The sequence below is a fragment of the Triticum aestivum genome, chromosome 1D, assembly GCF_018294505.1.
Source record: "Triticum aestivum cultivar Chinese Spring chromosome 1D, IWGSC CS RefSeq v2.1, whole genome shotgun sequence".
Classification (NCBI taxonomy): domain Eukaryota; kingdom Viridiplantae; phylum Streptophyta; class Magnoliopsida; order Poales; family Poaceae; genus Triticum; species Triticum aestivum.
The window spans coordinates 279,085,052-279,104,655 of record NC_057796.1 but is presented as its reverse complement, the minus strand read 5'-3'; positions in this window follow the sequence as shown (position 1 = coordinate 279,104,655).

Here is a 19,604-nt window from a genome sequence, read left to right as displayed (position 1 = left end):
CTTCTACCACGGTTTTTTCCGTCATGGACGGCCCAAAGAATGTCATGCAGCTGCATCTCCGGCCCTCCCAGGACGAAAAGCCCATTTTCTGTCATGATTTTTTGTCATAGAAGTAGGACCCCACCACATCTATGATGATACTGGGTTTTGTCACAATTATCGTCATAGAAGTGTCATAAGTATGACAGAAAAGATTTCCGTTCGGCCCAAAATGTCACGGATGTGTCTTTTTTTTGTAGTGCATGTTAAAGTATAGATCATAAACTTTCTTGAAAACTAACAAACTGTGCTCTTAGTCATCAAACAATTGCAATTCATCTTATTTTCGGGAAGGGTCTATGTAAGAGCTTTGATTCAGCAAACTCCACATACTCAACTATCATTTAATCTTTCACAATTGCTGACACTCATGTGATATTTATGGGTTCAAAGTTTTAATCGGACACAGAGAAAGATAGGGGCTTATAGTTTCGCCTCCCAACCTTTTACCTCAAGGGTAATGTCAACAATAATAATTTATGAGAACCTACATCCAAGTGGATATATATGTCTGGATCGCTCCAACACAAAGTGCTTGCCAAAGGAAAAAGTGTAAAAAGGGAGGGTGATGATCACCATGACTCTTGTATAAGGGTAGAACATAAAAGTAAAAGATAGGCCCTTCGCAGAGGGAAGCAAAGGTTGTCGTGCGATTTTATGGTTGGATGCACAAAATCTTAATGCAAAAGAACGTCACTTTATATTGCCGCTTGTGATAAAGACCTTTATTATGCAGTCCATCGCTTTTATTTCTTCCCTATCACAAGTTCGTATAAAGCTTATTTTCTTCGCACTAATAGATCATACATATTTAGAGAGCAATTTTTATTGCATGCACCGATGACAACTTACTTGAAGGATCTTACTCAATCCATAGGTAGGTATGGTGGACCCTCATGGCAAAAATAGTTTAAGGGATGTTTGGAAGCACAAGTAGTATTTCTACTTGGTGCAAAGAATATGGCTAGCATGAGAGGGAAAGGCAAGCTCAACATGTTGGATGATCCAAGACAATATAACGCTTCGGATATAGGAAAACATAACCCATTAAGTTGTCTTCCTTGTCCAACATCAACCTTTTAGCATGTCATATTTTAATGAGTGCTCACAATTACAAAAGATGTCCAAGATAGTGTATTTATATATGAAATATCTCTTCCTTTAATATTCTTTCATGAATTGTTCAAGTGACCAATTCTGTGTTTGCTAACTTTCAATAAATTTACCACCTATACTTATTATGTGTGAAGTCATTACTCCCCATGGTATAAGCATATGAAACATATATAAATTCAAATTTATGATATTCAATTCATTCAACCATTTACTCATTGGATATACGTGAAGCACGTGAGTAAACAACAAACTACTCCAAAAAGATATAAGTGAAGAACACTGAGTAGTCAAATAATTAACTAGCCATGGAAGGATTCTTTTTCATTCAAGATTTAAGATCCAATGATTTTATTCAAACATCAAGTAAAATTGAAAATACGCTCCAAGCAAAACACATACCATGTGACGAATAAAAATATAGCTCCGAGTAAGGTATACCGATAGTTTTTAAGACGAAAGAGGGGATGCCTTCCGGGGCATCCCCAAGCTTACGCGCTTGAGTCTTCTTTTAATATTACCTTGGGGGTGCCTTGGGCATCCCCAAGCTTAGGGTCTTTCCACTCATTCTCCTCATATCGATATCTCACTCAAAACTTGAAAACTTCAATCACACAAAACTTAATGGAACTTCGTGAGATGGGTTAGTATGATAAAGAGTAAACCATTCACTTTGGTACTGTCAAAGACAAGGTTCATAATTGTTCTCACACAATGCCTACTGTACCATATCATTTTTACAAATTATATTGAGAAATATAAGCCATAGAAACTAGAAAACAAGCAAACTATGCAATGAAAACAGAATCAGTCAGAAACAGAACAGTCTGTAATGATCTGAACAGAAACCATACTTATGCTACTCCAAAAATTATGAAATAAATTGGTGGTCGTGAGGAATTTGTCTATTAATCTTATTAAAAAAGAATCAACTCAAAATAACTCTTCTGTAAAAAATGAAAGCTAATCTCGTGAGCGCAAAGTTTCTGTTTTTTACAGCAAGATCACATTAAGTTTCACCCAAGTCTTCCCAAAGGTCTTACTTGGCACTTTATTGAAACAAAAGCTATAAAACATGATTACTACAGTATCTTAATCATGTGAACACACAAAAATAGTAAGGGTAAATATTGGGTTGTCTCCCAACAAGCGCTTTTCTTTAATGTCTTTTAGCTAGGCATGATGATTTCAATGATGCTCACATAAAAGATAAGAATTGAAACATAAAGAGAGCATCATGAAGAATATGACTAGCACATTTAAATCTAACACACTTCCTATGCCTAGGCATTTTGTAAGCACACAACTTCTGGGAATAAGGATCAACTAGCATAGGAAGGCAAACCAAGTATAACTTCAAAACTTGTAACATCCCAAATTTTCAATTTGGAATGTTATACATTAGATCATCATTGCATATCATATTTTATTGCATTTTGGTTGATCCTAGAAATTCTACGCAACTCAAGGACCCACGGAGAGAGTTGGGGATTTCGTTATTTTCATATTCGAGTTTTTCTCGAATTTTGAAAAGAGGATCTTTGATTTTATTTATTTTTCTCTAAAATATTTATTTTATTAAAAATAAAAGAGAGAGGATAAAATGACTTCCTCAAAATAAAGAAATATCAGAGATTTAATATTAAAATCAAATAAGATTTTTATTCGGAGTTTTGTCGCTATTTTATTTGAATTAGGAAAAATATGCGTTTTTCAAAATTGCATTTTAGGACCAAATAAATGTTCACCTTGTCCGGCCTATTTTTAGAGGACGGGGAAAATTTATTTCGGGATTTTTCGAGTTCGTTTAGTATTTATTTTCGTTCTTTTTGTGCACGTCGGGATTATTTAAAAAAAAGTCAAACCGACTTCGGGCCGTACCCGGCCAGGAGACCTCGGGCCGGGCCCTTTATAAGCCGCCGCCCGCACCCCGCGGCCCACCCAGCCCCGCTGCCGCCCCAAAGCCTAGCCCGCCCGCGCCGCCGCCCCGTGCCGCCCGTCGCCGTCGACCACCGCCGCCGGAGCCGCCGCGCCGCTGCCCGCCGGAGTTCGAGGTAGCCACCGGTTTTTTTAAAAACCGATCGGTCTTATTTCGTAAACCCTAGTTTTCGTTTTTTAGATCGGTTCGGTTTATTTTTATTGGTTTAGTTATTTAGCGAACGTTCATCCGTACGTTCGTTTTAACGAACGGTTTTCACCGTTTAGTCGCAGATAACGAACGTTCGTTCGTTAGCCTGTTCGTCAGTTTTTTTTTTCTTGGATTTTCCGCGATTATTTTCGATCGCGATTTCTGATCCGATTTTCGTTCTAGTATAAGTTTTCGCTCGTTTATCGGAATCAGGCGATTCAAGCGCCTAGAGTTTCATCTCGAAACCCTCTTTCTGTTTAGCCAACTTAACCAAGTTTTTGGTACTATAAAATTTGACTTTAGTCCATATTAGTAAACGAAGCTTGTTTCTTTCGCCGTTTGAGTTTTGTTGCTTCATTTGATTTGATTCTTTTTGCAAACCCGAGTTCTTAAGTTGAACTTTCTGGTTAGATCTCTTATTTGAGTTTTACCCGTGCTCTTGCTTGATTGCTTATTGTATGCTTGTTTGTTTGCGATAGAGTACCCGGAGTGCGAAGCGTGCTACTATGAGTCTCTAGGTTTCGCGGATCATCAGCAAGGCAAGTAACACTTTGATCATACCTCTTTACTACCCAGTTTTATTGCATTAGATCAATCCTCAAACAATTGCATGATTAGGATCTGAATTAAATTGTGGGTTGGGAAGTAGCTGAGGTAGTACCTATTCACCTGTTTATTATCAAACCCTGGGAGTTACTTCTACGTTATGCTTATATTGCTATGCTATGCTCGTAGACGTGGATTGGGTTTGAGTGTATTCATGACAGATGTGAGATTGTCAATTAATGGTTAAACCTAAGGTGGCAACTTAAATACACATCTGGGTGGATTGAGGCACCTGGGTATCCAGTGGTTGCCTGTATTTTTAGAAATCCCGAGGTACCGTGTGATTCTCCTATGGACCGCCACCCAGGCTCAAAGGGATCATGAGATTATTCATACTAGAAACTTCCGTGTGCAGCCACAAGCTATTATGGGCTCTAGCATAGTTGATTAAGTCGTGTGAACTCTTACAGTGGTAGACTAGCAGATGTAGGGGATGTAGGTGGTACTGTCTACCCATCATAAGGTGCTAACACTTCTGAAAGACTGTGTCTCGGTCATCCGTTTCTCAAACACCATGTAGTGCGAGAAATCCAACGGAGGAGATCGAGTCTTGTGGGATAAGTGCGCAAACCTCTGCAGAGTGTACAAACTAATCATGGTTAGCCGTGTCCCCGGTTATGGACATCTTGAGTATCTGGTTCTTGGATTATCATGTTGATCTCATCACTACTTAATTAATTTGATGGGTTGTTAATGATTACTTTTATTTGGGATTGAGGGGGGTTTTACCTTCTCAATGTTTTCAACAAAATTTGTAGTTAAATAAAGTATATTCCTTTGCAGTAGGGAAAAATTGGCTTTTCGCAAAACATATTAACCATACAGCCTCCACCAGCCATGTATGCATGTAGTGATAGCATTATTCTGTTCATTACTCTCTTGTGTTACTTTGCCAGCATATTCCATGTGCTGACCCATTTTCGGGCTGCAACATATCATGTTGCAGACTTTTCAGACGACGAGTAAGGAGCCTTAGGTCGTGGTCTTTCACTCAGTGATGCCGTTGGAGTTGATGGACTCACTTTATCTTCCAAGCCTTCCGCTGTTATCGTTTTAGATGGCCTTAAGCCATATTTATTGCAATAAGTTCTCTTTTGAGACATTCGATGTAATAAGTGTGTGATTGCTACTCTGTTATAAATCCTTCAAGTACTGTGTGTGTCAGCATTACCGATCCAGGGATGACACTTATGCACAGAGATCAGCCTGTTTGAGGTCTGGTCGCTACAAAGATGGTATCAGAGCACACGCTGACTGTAGGACACGACCACTAAGCTAAAGCCCTAGATCACTACTCTCTTCTCATTTCTAACTCCTCTCCATTTTCTACTCTTTAGGATGGCGGATGCAAAGATCAAGTTCATGCAACCGGATGAAGACACCCCATTTGGACGCCACTTGAAGGAAGTCACTAGGTACTTGAACATCGGAATACCAAGCTTCACCGGGACTTACAACGCCACTTTAGCAGAGGAGGAGCGCTGGATGATTCAAGTTCAAGTTCCAGGAAGAACATTCACGCCAGTCACTGAGCCCATGGAGTTTTCCTTTGATGCCCCAACCTGGAGTCTAGGAAAGAGTATGGCAGCTCACATCACCATGGGACGCATTGGAGAAGTTTACCACAATGATCTCAAGGATACAATCTACCAGATTTGTGGGCGCCGAGATGAGCAATGGGAGATGATCAGCACCAGGAAGGATAGATTGATTGCCTCTTTCATCCAGGAGTTAAACCAGCACATTCGATGCCAGGAGAACCAGATGTGCGCAGGCATGGCGGATTTGAAGAAAGCAATGACAAGGATCACGGAACTGGAGGAAGAACTCAAGGCTACACGCGAGGATTATATGGAGGAAATCGTCGAACTAGTGGAGAAGAATGGCGACCTGACAAAGAAGCTAGGAGTTTTCATGGGAGACCCTGCGCCAGGAGGAGAAGATGACAGCTCCACTTGCTCGGAGAACTACATCATCATCGACGACACTGACTCGGACCCCGACGATAGCGATGATGATTATGTTGATGAAGCTAGAGCAGATATCATGGAGTCTTCGACCGAGCAATTTTTCTAGTAGACCACCAAATCAGTAGTAGTATTCCACCATGTATATAGCATAGTCCAAACACTTTTGTAACGATAGTTCTAGACCGATTGTATGCCCTTGTTTGATTTGATTGAGTGATATGTTTGTGTTTGTCTCATGTGCATATGGGTAGTGTTTTCCCTCTAGACCTCATTCTATTCTGTTTTCTCATCTTTTCTAAACCCAACAGATGCCTCCGAGACGGGACAATGGATTTGCTTTCCCACCGGAGCTCACTCAGTTGATCCAGCAGCAGAATGCATTGATGCAGATACTAGTTCAGAATCAGAACCAGGGGAACAACAACAACAACAACCCACCACCACCCCCACCAGTTGACCACTTAGCCCGCTTTCTTAGGCTGAATCCGCCGGTGTTCTCCAGTAGCACCGAGCCGATTGTTGCAGATGATTGGATTCGCAAGATTGAAAGGGAGTTGACCACTGCAGGATGCACAGATGCGGAGAGAGTGCATTTTTCCGCACATCAGCTTGATGGACCTGCAACATCTTGGTGGGAGAATTTCATAGTCACTTACCCTATTGACACTGTGACATGGGACCAGTTCCAGCAGGCTTTTCGCACTGCCCATGTTTCAGTAGGAGCTATGGCCATGAAGAAGCGTGAGTTTCGCAACTTACGCCAAGGAGGGTGCACTGTTGGCCAATATGTGGATGAGTTTAGTAAGTTGGCACGTTATGCCCCAGATGACGTCGCTACGGATGCAGCTAAGAAGGAGAAGTTTTTGGAAGGACTGAATGATGAGCTGAGCATGCAGTTGATGGTGGCAAATTTCAATAATTATCAGGAGTTGGTAGATAGAGCTCTCATGCTTGAAGGGAAGCAGCGGCAGATTGACAGCCGCAAAAGGAAGTATGTACAAGGGAAGTACAATTCTGGAGCCCAGCAGAGACCCCGTTACACCCCGAATTCAGGAGGACTTGTTGATAACCATGGAGGCCACACTCATAATGGAGGAAGTTCGCACAATCATAGTGGCCCCAAGAATGGTAACGGTAATGGAGGAAGTAGCGGACAGAACCGTTCCAACCCGGCAACACCCGCGAAGAAGGATCTAAGCCACGTGACTTGCTACAAATGCCAGAAGACCGTACATTATGCCAATGAGTGTCCTGAAGCTAAGAATGGAAATGGCAATGGAAGCTCTGGGAAGAAGCCCAACCCTTTCACCAGGGGACAAGTGAACCACGTTAACGTGGAGGAGGTTGAAGCCCAGCCAGATGCAGTAATTGGTAAGTTTTTGGTTAAGTCATTTACTGCAGTCGTACTTTTTGATACTGGTGCATCACATTCATACATATCAAGGGGATCCGTGGATAAGTTTAAACTTCTAACCCAAGCCCTTAGGTCACCCATGTTAGTAACCTCGCCAGGAGCAGAGTATATGGCTAGCCTATGGTGTGATCGGTTACCATTAAGGATTGGTAACTACTTGTTCCCCTCAGACCTAATAGTATTGGAGTCACAAGGATTGGATGTGATATTAGGCATGGATTGGTTATCGAAGTATGGAGGGAACATTGACTGCGCCAGTAAGTCGATTTTGCTTACCACCCCAGAAGGAAGAAGGATCAAGTATGTATCCCGGCATGTGCCGAATAGGACTCAAGTAAATTCCTTATCAAGAGTTGTACAGGAGGAAGTACCAGTGGTGAAGGATTTTCCGGATGTATTTCCAGAAGAATTGCCAGGCATGCCACCGGATAGAGACATTGAATTTTTAATTGAGCTTTTGCCAGGAACAGGGCCAATATCTAAGAGACCGTAAAGAATGCCCGCAAAAGATTTGGAGGAAATTAAGAAGCAGATTAAGGAGTTACTGGATAAGGGCTATATTCGCCCAAGTTTGTCACCTTGGGGATCACCAGTACTTCTAGTGGAGAAGAAGGATGGATCATTAAGGATGGTTGTTGATTATCGTGGATTGAATGAAGTGACGATCAAGAACAAGTACCCACTGCCGATGATCAATGATTTGTTTGACCAGCTGCAAGGAGCAAAGGTGTTTTCCAAGATTGATTTGCGATCAGGATATCACCAGCTGAAGATTCGAGAGCAGGACATACCTAAGACAGCTTTTACAACGAGGTACGGGCTGTATGAGTATACCGTTATGTCATTTGGTCCGACTAACGCACCTGCCTATTTTATGAACATGATGAACAAAGTGTTTATGGAGTTTTTGGATAAGTTCGTTGTGGTGTTCATTGATGACATTCTGGTCTACTCTAAGAACAAAGAGGAACATAAAGAGCATTTGCGTTTGGTACTTGGTAAGCTCAGAGAACATCAGTTATACGCCAAGTTCAACAAGTGCGAGTTTTGGTTGAAGGAAGTTGGATTCCTTGGACATGTTATATCCGGAGAAGGAATAGCAGTGGACCCCACCAGAGTTGTCACTGTGACAAATTGGGAGTCACCCACGTCAGTTGGAGAGATTCAGAGTTTTCTTGGACTCACAGGATATTACCGGAGGTTCATTGAGAATTTCTCAAAGATTGCAAAGCCCATGACGGAGTTGTTGAAGAAGGACACCAAGTTCAATTGGACTGAGGAATGTGAGGCCAGTTTTCAGGAGTTGAAGAGACGCTTGGTTACATCACCAGTGTTGGTTTTCGTTCATTAGCCTGTTCGTCAGTTTTTCTTTTTCTCAGATTTTCCGCGATTATTTTCGATCGCGATTTCTGATCCGATTTTCGTTCTAGTATAAGTTTTCGCTCGTTTATGGGAATCAGGCGATTCAAGCACCTAGAGTTTCGTCTCGAAACCCTCTTTCTGTTTAGCCAACTTAAACAAGTTTTTGCTACTGTAAAATTTGACTTTAGTCCAGATTAGTAAAAGAAGCTTGTTTCTTTCGCCGTTTGAGTTTTGTTGCTTCGTTTGATTTGATTCTTTTTGCAAACCCGAGTTCTTAAGTTGAACTTTCTGGTTAGATCTCTTATTTGAGTTTTACCCGTGCTCTTGCTTGATTGCTTATTGTATGCTTGTTTGTTTGCGATAGAGTACCCGGAGTGCGAAGCGTGCTACTACGAGTCTCTAGGTTTCGCGGATCATCAGCAAGGCAAGTAAAACTTTGATCATACCTCTTTACTACCCAGTTTTATTGCATTAGATCAATCCTCAAACAATTGCATGGTTAGGATCTGAATTAAATTGTGGGTTGGGAAGTAGCTGAGGTAGTACCTATTCACCTGTTTATTATCAAACCCTGGGAGTTACTTCTACGTTATGCTTATATTGCTATGCTATGCTCGTAGACGTGGATTGGGTTTGAGTGTATTCATGACAGATGTGAGATTGTCAATTAATGGTTAAACCTAAGGTGGCAACTTAAATACACATCTGGGTGGATTGAGGCACCTGGGTATCCAGTGATTGCCTGTATTTTTGGAAATCCCGGGGTACCGTGTGATTCTCCTATGGACCTCCACCCAGGCTCAAAGGGATCATGAGATTATTCATACTAGAAACTTCCGTGTGCAGCCACAAGCTATTATGGGCTCTAGCATAGTTGATTAAGTCGTGTGAACTCTTATAGTGGTAGACTAGCAGATGTAGGGGATGTAGGTGGTACTTTCTACCCATCGTAAGGTGCTAACGCTTCTGAAAGACTGTGTCTTGGTCATCCGTTTCTCAAACACCATGTAGTGCGAGAAATCCAACGGAGGAGATCGAGTCTTGTGGGAAAAGTGCGCAAACCTCTACAGAGTGTACAAACTAATCATGGTTAGCCGTGTCCCCGGTTATGGACATCTTGAGTATCTGGTTCTTGGATTATCATGTTGATCTCATCACTACTTAATTAATTTGATGGGTTGTTAATGATTACTTTTAATTGGGATTGAGAGGGGGTTTACCTTCTCAATGTTTTCAACAAACTTTGTAGTTATAAAGTATATTCCTTTGCAGTAGGGAAAAATTGGCTTTTCGCAAAACATATTAACCATACAGCCTCCACCAGCCATATATGCATGTAGTGATAGCATTATTCTGTTGATTACTCTCTTGTGTTACTTTGCCAGCATATTCCATGTGCTGAGCCGTTTTCGGGCTGCAACGTATCATGTTGCAGACTTTTCAGACGACGAGTAAGGAGCCTTAGGTCGTGGTCTTTCACTCAGTGATGCCGTTGGAGTTGATGGACTCACTTTATCTTCCAAGCCTTCCGCTGTTATCGTTTTAGATGGCCTTAAGCCATATTTATTGTAATAAGTTCTCTTTTGAGACATTCGATGTAATAAGTGTGTGATTGCTACTCTGTTATAAATCCTTCAAGTACTGTGTGTGTTAGCATTACCGATCCAGGGATGACACTTATGCACAGAGATCAGACTGTTTGAGGTCTGGTCGCTACAAAAACTTTAAGCACATAGAGAGGAAACTTGGTATTATATTCCTCCCTCGTAATAATTTTCAGTAGCATCGTGAATGAATTCAACAATATAACCATCACATAAAGCATTCTTTTCATGATTTATAAGCATAGAAATTTTTCTACTCTCTACATATGCAAAATTCTTCTCATTCGGAATAATGGGAGCAAACTCAACAGAATAACGGTCATGTGAGGCATAATCCAATTGAAAATTAAAATCATGATGACAAGTTTCATGGTTAACATTATTCTTTATAGCATACATGCCATCACAATAATCATCATAGATAGCAATTTTGTTCTCATAATCAATTGGAACCTCTTCCAAAATAGTAGAATTATTACTAACTAAAGTTGACACTCTTCCAAATCCACTTTCATAAATATCACACTAAGATCCAACACCCTCCAAAATAGTGGGATCACCAATTCCTAAAGTTGACACTCTTCCAACCCCACTTTAGATTATAGTATTATTCATACTCCAAAAGATATAAGTGAAGTTCATGGAGCATTCTACAATTAATATAGACTAACCAATATCCAAGCTCAAAATATATAAGTGAAGCACACGAAGCATTCTATAAAACCATACTCAAAAGATTTAAGTGAAGCACAAAGAGAAATTCTATAAGATCATACTTAAAAGATATAAGTGAAGCACATGAAGTATTCTATAAATCAATGAAGGGCTATCTCATACTAGCATGGTTCTTAAAGGAAAAACAAAAACAAAAAGGACACAAATCATGTGAACAAAACAAAAACCGAGGTATACCGATAATTGTTGAAGAGGAAAGATGGGATGCCAACCGGGGCATCCCCAAGCTTAGATGCTTGAGTATCCTTGAAATATTTACTTGGGGTGCCTTGGGCATCCCCAAGCTTGAACTCTTGCCTCTCTTTATTCTTCTCATATTGATAGCCCCTCGATCTTCGAACACTTCATCCACACAAGACTTTAACAAAAACTTTGTGAGATCCGTTAGTATAATAAAGCAAATCACTACCTTTAGGTACTATTGAAAACTTATTACAATTTCATATTAGAACTATATCTACCGTATTCCAACTTCACCATGTTTAATACCCCCCGATACTACCCATAGATTCATCAAAATAAGCGAACAACACATAGAAAACAGAATCTGTCAAAAACAGGACAGTCTGTAGTAATCTGGAAGTTTAGTAAACTTATGTAACTCCAAAAAATTGTAAAAAATATGATAATTTAAACAATTTGTACAGAAGTAATCTGCAAAAAGTTTCAGACCAATTTGACTTTCCAGTAAAAAATGTAAATTCACGCGCTATAGCAAAAGTTTCTGTTTTTGTACTGCACATAGTAAACAAGCAATCTAATCATCTTAAAACCGAAGCTTGGCACATTATTTTTATAATACAATGGATATATACAAGGGGATAATTATTTCTAGAGAATATTCCATGTAATGTTTTACATTGTTTCGATGAGCATGAACACAAGTGTTCAAGGTGGACCCTCACTTCTCCAATGCATAACCTTCCAATCACTTCTCTTATTGAAAAACTTTTTAGACATGAGAGGCAAGTAATTTTTTTGTATTTTCATTCTTTTAATTTTTTTGTATGTTTCACCCACAACTAAACAGAAACAAAAAGTAAAAACAAAATCTACTTAGTGAGAAAGCAAACAAGCCTACACGAAAATACAAACCCCACGCTATTGCTCCCCGGCAACGGCGCCAGAAAAGAGCTTGATAATCCCCAAGTGCAAGGACTCATCGTAGCAATTCCCAATGGTGGAAGTGATAAGTATGTAGTGTCGAACCCACAAGGAGCTAAAGGTAAGATCAATATTCTCTCATGTCATATCTGCCACTGATACGACTCTACGTACACCGAACGTTTGCTTCGAACTAGAAACGAGAAATAAAACTACGTTGTGGGTATGAAGAGGATAACTTTGCATGGTATCAGAGAGATAAAATATAAAAGTAGGTGCTGTTATCATAAAGTTAGAATATATTACTAAATATTATAAATAGCGAGTGTGGAATAATGATGGGTCGGTGTGCGGAATTATCCTAGGCAATTGTTAACAAGACCGGTAGTCGCCATTGCAATTTCATATGAGGGAGAGGCATAAGCTAACATACTTTATCTTCTTGGATCATATGCACTTATGATTGGAAATCTAGCAAGCATCCGAAACAACTAAAGATCATTAAGGTAAAACCCAACCATAGCATTTAAAGCATCAAGTCCCCTTTATCCCATACGCAACAACCCCTTACTCGGGTTTATGCTTCTGTCACTCAAGCAACCCACTATAAGCGAATCATAAACGTATTGCAACACCCTATAGCGGGAATCCCTCACGCTTGCGTGACATGGAGGGCACAATAGGACAGCACCAAAATAAAACATACAACTCATACCAATCTAGATCATCAATCAACCCAAAGACAAAGAATATCTACTCAAAACATCATAGGATGGCAACACATCATTGGATCATAATATGTGGCATAAAGCACCATGTTCAATTAGGAATTAAGCAGGGTGCGGGAGAGTGGACCGCGTAAAAGAGATGAGGATGGTGATGATGATGGTGATGTTGATGAAGACGATCACCGTGGCAATGATTCCCCTCCCGATGGCACTCTGGCGATGATGGCCCCCTCCGGCAGGGTGCCAGAGAGGGCCTAGATTGATTTCTCGTGGCTACAGAGGCTTGCGGCGGCGGAACTTCCGATCTAGGTTATTTTCTGGAGGTTTGGGCATTTATAGGAGAGGTTGGCGTCGAGAACAAGTCAGGGGGGCCCATGGGAAGTCCACGAGGCACAGGGGCGCGCCCCCACCCTCGTGGGGCCCACGGGACTCCCCTCCGGTAGATTTTTGTTCCAGTATTTTTCATATTTTCCAGAAAAAATCTCCGTTGATTTTCAGCGCATTCCGAGAACTTTATTTCTGCACAAAAACAACACCACGGTAGTTCTGCTGAAAACAGCGTCAGTCCGGGTTAGTTCTAATCAAATCATACCCAAAATCATATAAAACTATTGTAAACATGGCATGAATACTTCATAAATTATAGATACGTTGGAGACGTATCAAACCCCATGGATGAACAGTAGATGGTGGAGGTTGGAGGAAGTCGACGGTGGATGAACAGTAGCAGGTGGATGCTGGAGGAAGTCGATGGTGGATGAACAATAGCCCGTGGAGTCCCGTTTTGCGGTACGCCACACCCCTACCGATCAACAAGACCCCGTTTCGACTATAGGCGCTCCAACACTAGTCCATTTCCTCCGTTTTGTGGTAAGCCACACCCCTCCTGATCAACAGGTCCCCGTTTCGACCGTACGCGATCGAACACAAGTCTGTTTCCTCCGTTTTGCGGTATGCCAGACCCTTCCCGATGAACAAGACCCCGTTTCGACCGTACACGGTCGAACAGAAGGGCCGTTTCCTCAGTTTTGCGGTACGCCAGACCTTGTTTCGGCTCTTCCCTCCAAGCTGGTTGGCTCCCGATGAACAGGACGTATTCAGTTGCCTCCCGATGAACACCGCACATTCCGTTGCCTCCCCATGAACATGACGCAGTTTCTCCGTTCCGACCCAGCCGTTTGGCTTCCGATGAACGGGATTAGTCGTTGTACGCGTTAGACACCCTGCCCGTATGTACGTACGTAGCCGTATTTACTATCTTGCAGCGTGGCCACGTACGTGTACACGATATAGACGGGACTGCGTGACGTGCTACGTTGGCTCCTCTACTTCAACACGTGCCGCTCCTTACTCGGCCACGGACATCGCTGTAGAGACACCGATCGACCGCTATGTACGTACATGTTCGCGGCCGGACAAATAACGCTACCTTCGCTTCAAGCTGGTGGGTCCCAGCTGTCAGGGGGTAAGAAGGCAGTTCCTTCCGTGTGAAGATAAAGCCAGTGGGTCCCAGCTATCAGGGGGAATGTTTTTTCCGCCAAATACAGAGGCCCTTCCGGTGGGTTCGAGGTGTCAGGTGGAGGAATCATTATTTTGCGCGTAATAAGGAGGCACTTTCTTGCACGTGGCCATAGACCCAACTGTCAGCCTCTCCACTTACAGTCCTCTTCTGATGGCTGTCGTTCGTTGACCGCGTTGACGATGCCGTACCGCCCGAGAGCACCAAGGTGGTGGATGACGGCGCGACCTAGGAAGGGAACGACTCGGAGCCGGGAATACGCAGCAGTGGATGCCCACGCGGAGGGGAGTACGAGGGTTGACTGCTTCGGCTGCGGTTTGAGGCTGCCATCTCCGGAGAATAACAGGGGGTGTGGGTGAGTAGAGGGAAGGCCTGACCAGTAGTAGTATGGTCAGGTGGTGAGGCCTGCACGGTAGCACAGCCGACCACGGGAGGCTGGAGCAGGCGGTACGGCGGGCGCAGGTTTGGGCGACTAGAGCAACAAGACCAGAGGTTGAAGATGCAGCTTGGCCGTTGGATTAACATCCAATGGTGAGTGCAGCTAGAATTATTTATTGACTAAGTTGACAAAGCCCTGCGTACGTGTTAACTTAGTAGGCCCACAAGTCAGCCTCCAAATCTGGTGGGTCCCAGCTAGCAGAGGGAATCAATTTTTTTCACGTAATAAGGTGGCACTTCCTTGCGTGCGAAGATGTTTTCTGGTTTTTTAATTTCTTATTTTTCGAGTTAGAATAAAAAGAAAACAATTTAGCATCTTCGGTACAATCTATATTTTCGTGAAAAGGATCATAATAAAGCTGGTGGGTCCCAACTGTCAGGGAGAGGAAACTTTTTATTTCCGCGTAATGAAGGAAGCACCTCCTTGCGTGCGAAGATGTAGCTAGTGGGTCAAACCTGTCAGGGGGAGAAATTATTTGTTTTCGCATAATACGGGGGCACTTGCTGCGTGCGGCCATGGGCCATGTGGGTCCCTACTGTCAGCCAATCCACGTACATGCCTCATCCGATGGCTGCTTTTTGTTGACAAAGTTGACCACGCCGCACCGAGAGAAGCAACGCAGTGAACGATGGCGAGTATTATGAAGGGAACGACTCGGAGCCGGCGAAGACACAACAGTGGATGCCCACGCTGAGGGGAGTACGAGGGTTCATTGGTTCGGCTGTGGTGTGAAGCTGCCATCGCCGGTGAAGAACAGGAGGTGTTGGTGAGAAGAGGAATGGCCTGGACGGCGTTTGGGAGTAGAGTGGGCCGGTGAAGCCTGCACGGCAGCACAGCCGACCACGAGAGGCGGTAACAGGCGGTACCGCCGGCGGTGGTTTGGGCGGCTGAAGCAAGAATATCCCAGATTGAAGAAGCACTACAGCCATTGGATGGACATCCAACGACCATTGCTACTAGATCATGTCCTGACTATAAATTTACAAAGCCTTCCGTACGCGTCACTGACTATAATTCTCAAAAAATAGTAGGCCCACAAGTGGGCATCACATCTATGGCAGAGAACATATAGCCCATTTGCGATTTGTAATAGTGTACAACCCATTTTTGAATTCTAATGGAATTTACTACAACCCATTTACAGTCTGTTAAAATTACAACCCATTTTCTAGCCAGGACAACGATTAATAATTTCAACCAACCTCTCAAAATAGAATTCAACCAAAAATACCACATTTGGTTGGGATCCAAAAAAAATTTATCCTGAAATTTCGAGTCAGATTAAATATAATTTCAAAATGAATTTGTATTAGGTAAAAATCTAAAGAAATACCCTCGCACAATAAGTAATGAAATTAAAATTTTCAAATTCAAACAATAATATTTTTGAAACTAATTACCTGTTTGGTGCATTTTTTTTATATTTACAGCCCAGTTTTTATAATTACATCCCGTTTATTATTATGTCTTAAAGCCCATTTTCTTGTTAGGCCTAATGTCTTCATAGGAAGGATTTACAGCCCAGCGGGGCGGAGAATAACAAGTTGACCTGGGTTGGGATATTCCGCAAAAAAAGTATAGCTGGGCTAGCCATTTTCACCTTGAAAATATGATATCTGGACTGGATATTTGGTCGACATAAAATAATAGCCTGGGCTAGATGGGCCACAGCCCGCCCAGTTGATACTCTGCTCCTCTGAACAACAACAAAAACATCGCTCAAGAAAAACTCCGCTTACACCTAAAAAAACAAATACTGCTCGAGCTGCTGTGTCCCAACTGTCGGCCGCTCCTTGTGCAATTCTCTCGTTTATTGACTATATAGGTTGACGATGGTGTGGGACTGTGATGTCAGGAAACCAGGAGGAAGCCAAAAAATTATTGTTGTATATAATAAGGAGGAACCTGCGTATGTACGGCTATGGCCCTAGTGGGCCCCTACTATCATCCTATCCAAATAAAGTCATCTCCTGATTCCTCATGTTCATTGACCATGTTGACAATGCTCGGCGCCATGGCGAGTGCAACAACTCGAAGGACGATGGAGAGGGCCTCGCAGGCCCTACGGATGGTCTGATACAGCGCCTGCTGCTCATTCAGGAAGCCAGGATCATCGGACATCACGGGCCCTCTGGATTGTTTCACACCTGTATTAAGATACAAGTGTAATTTACTCGTCATCGGAAACAACGCGTAAAATACAGGCGTAATGAAACCGAGGGCCCGAGGTCTGTAACGAAAACCGGCGAGTTACGCCTGTAATTTGAGAGACCAGTGTATATTTTACTAGTCAAAATCGACCAACCAAGCGCTTCGCCCAAGACCATCTGCTTTTATTTACAAGCGTCAGTTTTACAAGCGGTTTTGGTTGGAAAACGACAATCCAATCACGGCCTAAGATGATGAGTTGGTCGGAAGATCATATGGTTTCACCTCTAACCTACCCGAGTTGTCGTATAGGCTATGAATGAAACATAAGACACTGAACTTCTTAAGCACAAAAACAACAGAAGAGGATGATCTTCTTAAGATGCAAATCACAAGCATTAGATCGACATGCAAAACAATATGAAGCATTATTCTCAAGAGGCATAGTGAACAGCTCGTGATGCCGCATGCCACAACATTCCAAGCTCAACTTTGCAATCAAACTCACAAGGCCCGGCATTACATAGACAACATTCAGAACAAACTCTTAAAATACCTTACGCAAGTCAACATTCATGTGACTATGCATCTCAGCAGAGTAAATATTTACTTCTGAACTGAAGACAGGAATGGGTAAAAACGATCGATGTTGCTCACAGCAAAGGGCGTCCCACTCAAAAATATCAAATGCATGCCTTCTGTCTAACATCAATGAGCAAAATTTGATAAGGTTTTCCAATTCCAATATATTAAACTAATGTCTTCTTGCTAACATCAATGATTAAACTTTGACAAGCTTTTCCCATTCAAAATATGTAATGCCTATGATTGTGGAACGGGCAGGGTTTGTCATCTGATAGTCCGGTGGCTCAAGGTGACGACGAATGATTAGAGAACCATTCGATGTGTTGTGCATGATGAAGTATTATGGAGGACACGAACCATCTGAACATTTTGTGCAGTTCCACTAAAATCAAGCTGAGCATCCCTGTGCATTATGTATTTATATGCTGCAAGAAAACAAAGACACATCAGCACACACATGAATATTGGCCCCGGTGTCAACCCACCAATCGGTGGACTAACAAACTGAAAGTACGGTAAACAGATTACCATACCCAGATGCCCCATCATTGTTGCTTAGAGTGACATCGACAAACTTGGAGTCCTGTCCTGGCTTCTTGTACTTGTTTGGGCACTTGTTTGCCTAGTGTTCCTCCGAACCACAAGTAAAGCAGCCATCTCTCTTTTTGTCTTTCTTCTTACCCTTCTTAAAGGTACTATTCTGCCTTGAAGACGTTGGTAGCTCCATTCAGACGGGCATGGTTTGTCATCAGTTTGCACATTGAAATGGCACATGGAGCCGGATTAACCAGCGTATCTTTTTGTGCAGTTCCACTACAATCAAGCTGAGCATCCCTGTCTGCATAAATACAGAAAAAGCGTGATGAATATAATAGTGGTACTAGTTGATTAAACATATGCTTACAACTATAATCATCTTCATATCTTAACAGGAAAAGATAGCAATACAATAGCTTGAATTAAACATTTATTCAAAACAATACAACAATATAAGTAGCACAACATAACAAAGCACAATCATGTGGATGAAGGCCGATACTGACCTCGTTTGTTACAGATGCGTCAGCAACTGACTTGTTCATACCTTTCCTTGTGGAGTAAATTTTTCACTCCACGTGTTGTTGAGTTGCCCATGCTCTCTGCAGACTAGTCATGTCAAAAGCGAGTACTAATACTTTGTAAAGCTTCTCGATCATTCCTTTTGTAATGTAGCACAACATTGACTACTTCTTTCTGCAAAGTGGTAAGACCAAATGGACCCACTAATGCAGTAGTTTGCCTTAGACACATTGGCTCCTTTTGTGCAGTTCAACTAAAATCAAAGTCAAAATAAAACCGAGCAAATTTTTTGATATCCCTGTATGCAACAATAGGTATAAGGGAAACAATTACTAAGAAATAACGGTTGATGACTTATACTCCCAGAAGAAAAACATCTACTGATCTACCTTATCTTAATGGGAAACAAAGCAGGAGAGTAGCAATTCTCAATCAGTGTGATTCATTCATATTAACTGAGACATTATCTTAACAATGCCTTGTTTCAACATGTATAAACAACGACAAAGCAGAAAAGTACCATTCCTAAAACAATGCGACTGATTCATATTAACAGAGACATTATCTTAACAATACCTTGGTTAAACATGTAGAAAGAACTACAAAGCAGGATAGTACCAGTTGTAAAACACTGTAACTGATATATAATAACAGAGACATTATCTCAACAATACATTTCTTAAACATGTACTCCGGCCGATCCCTAACAGAAATGGTACTCCGGCCGATCCCTAACAAGTGTTGCAGTTTTGAACTAAGATTCAGTAGTTAATTCCGAGAGTGGCATTGCATAATTTTACCAGCGGCATTAGATTAACAAAAAGCATAAACAGTTCCAGGGGAGAGTGGGCGCAACAACACCATGTGCTTCCATCTAATTATAAAGGGGGTGATGCAGAGTTTTGTTGTAACAAAGAAACAAGCATCATGTCTGGGTTGGATCAATTTTTGCTCACTTAATGGTAAAAGACAATAGTTCAATAGCTTCAATTGAACATTTATCCAAAACATTACCAATACAAGTAGCACAACATCTCAAAGCACAATATAG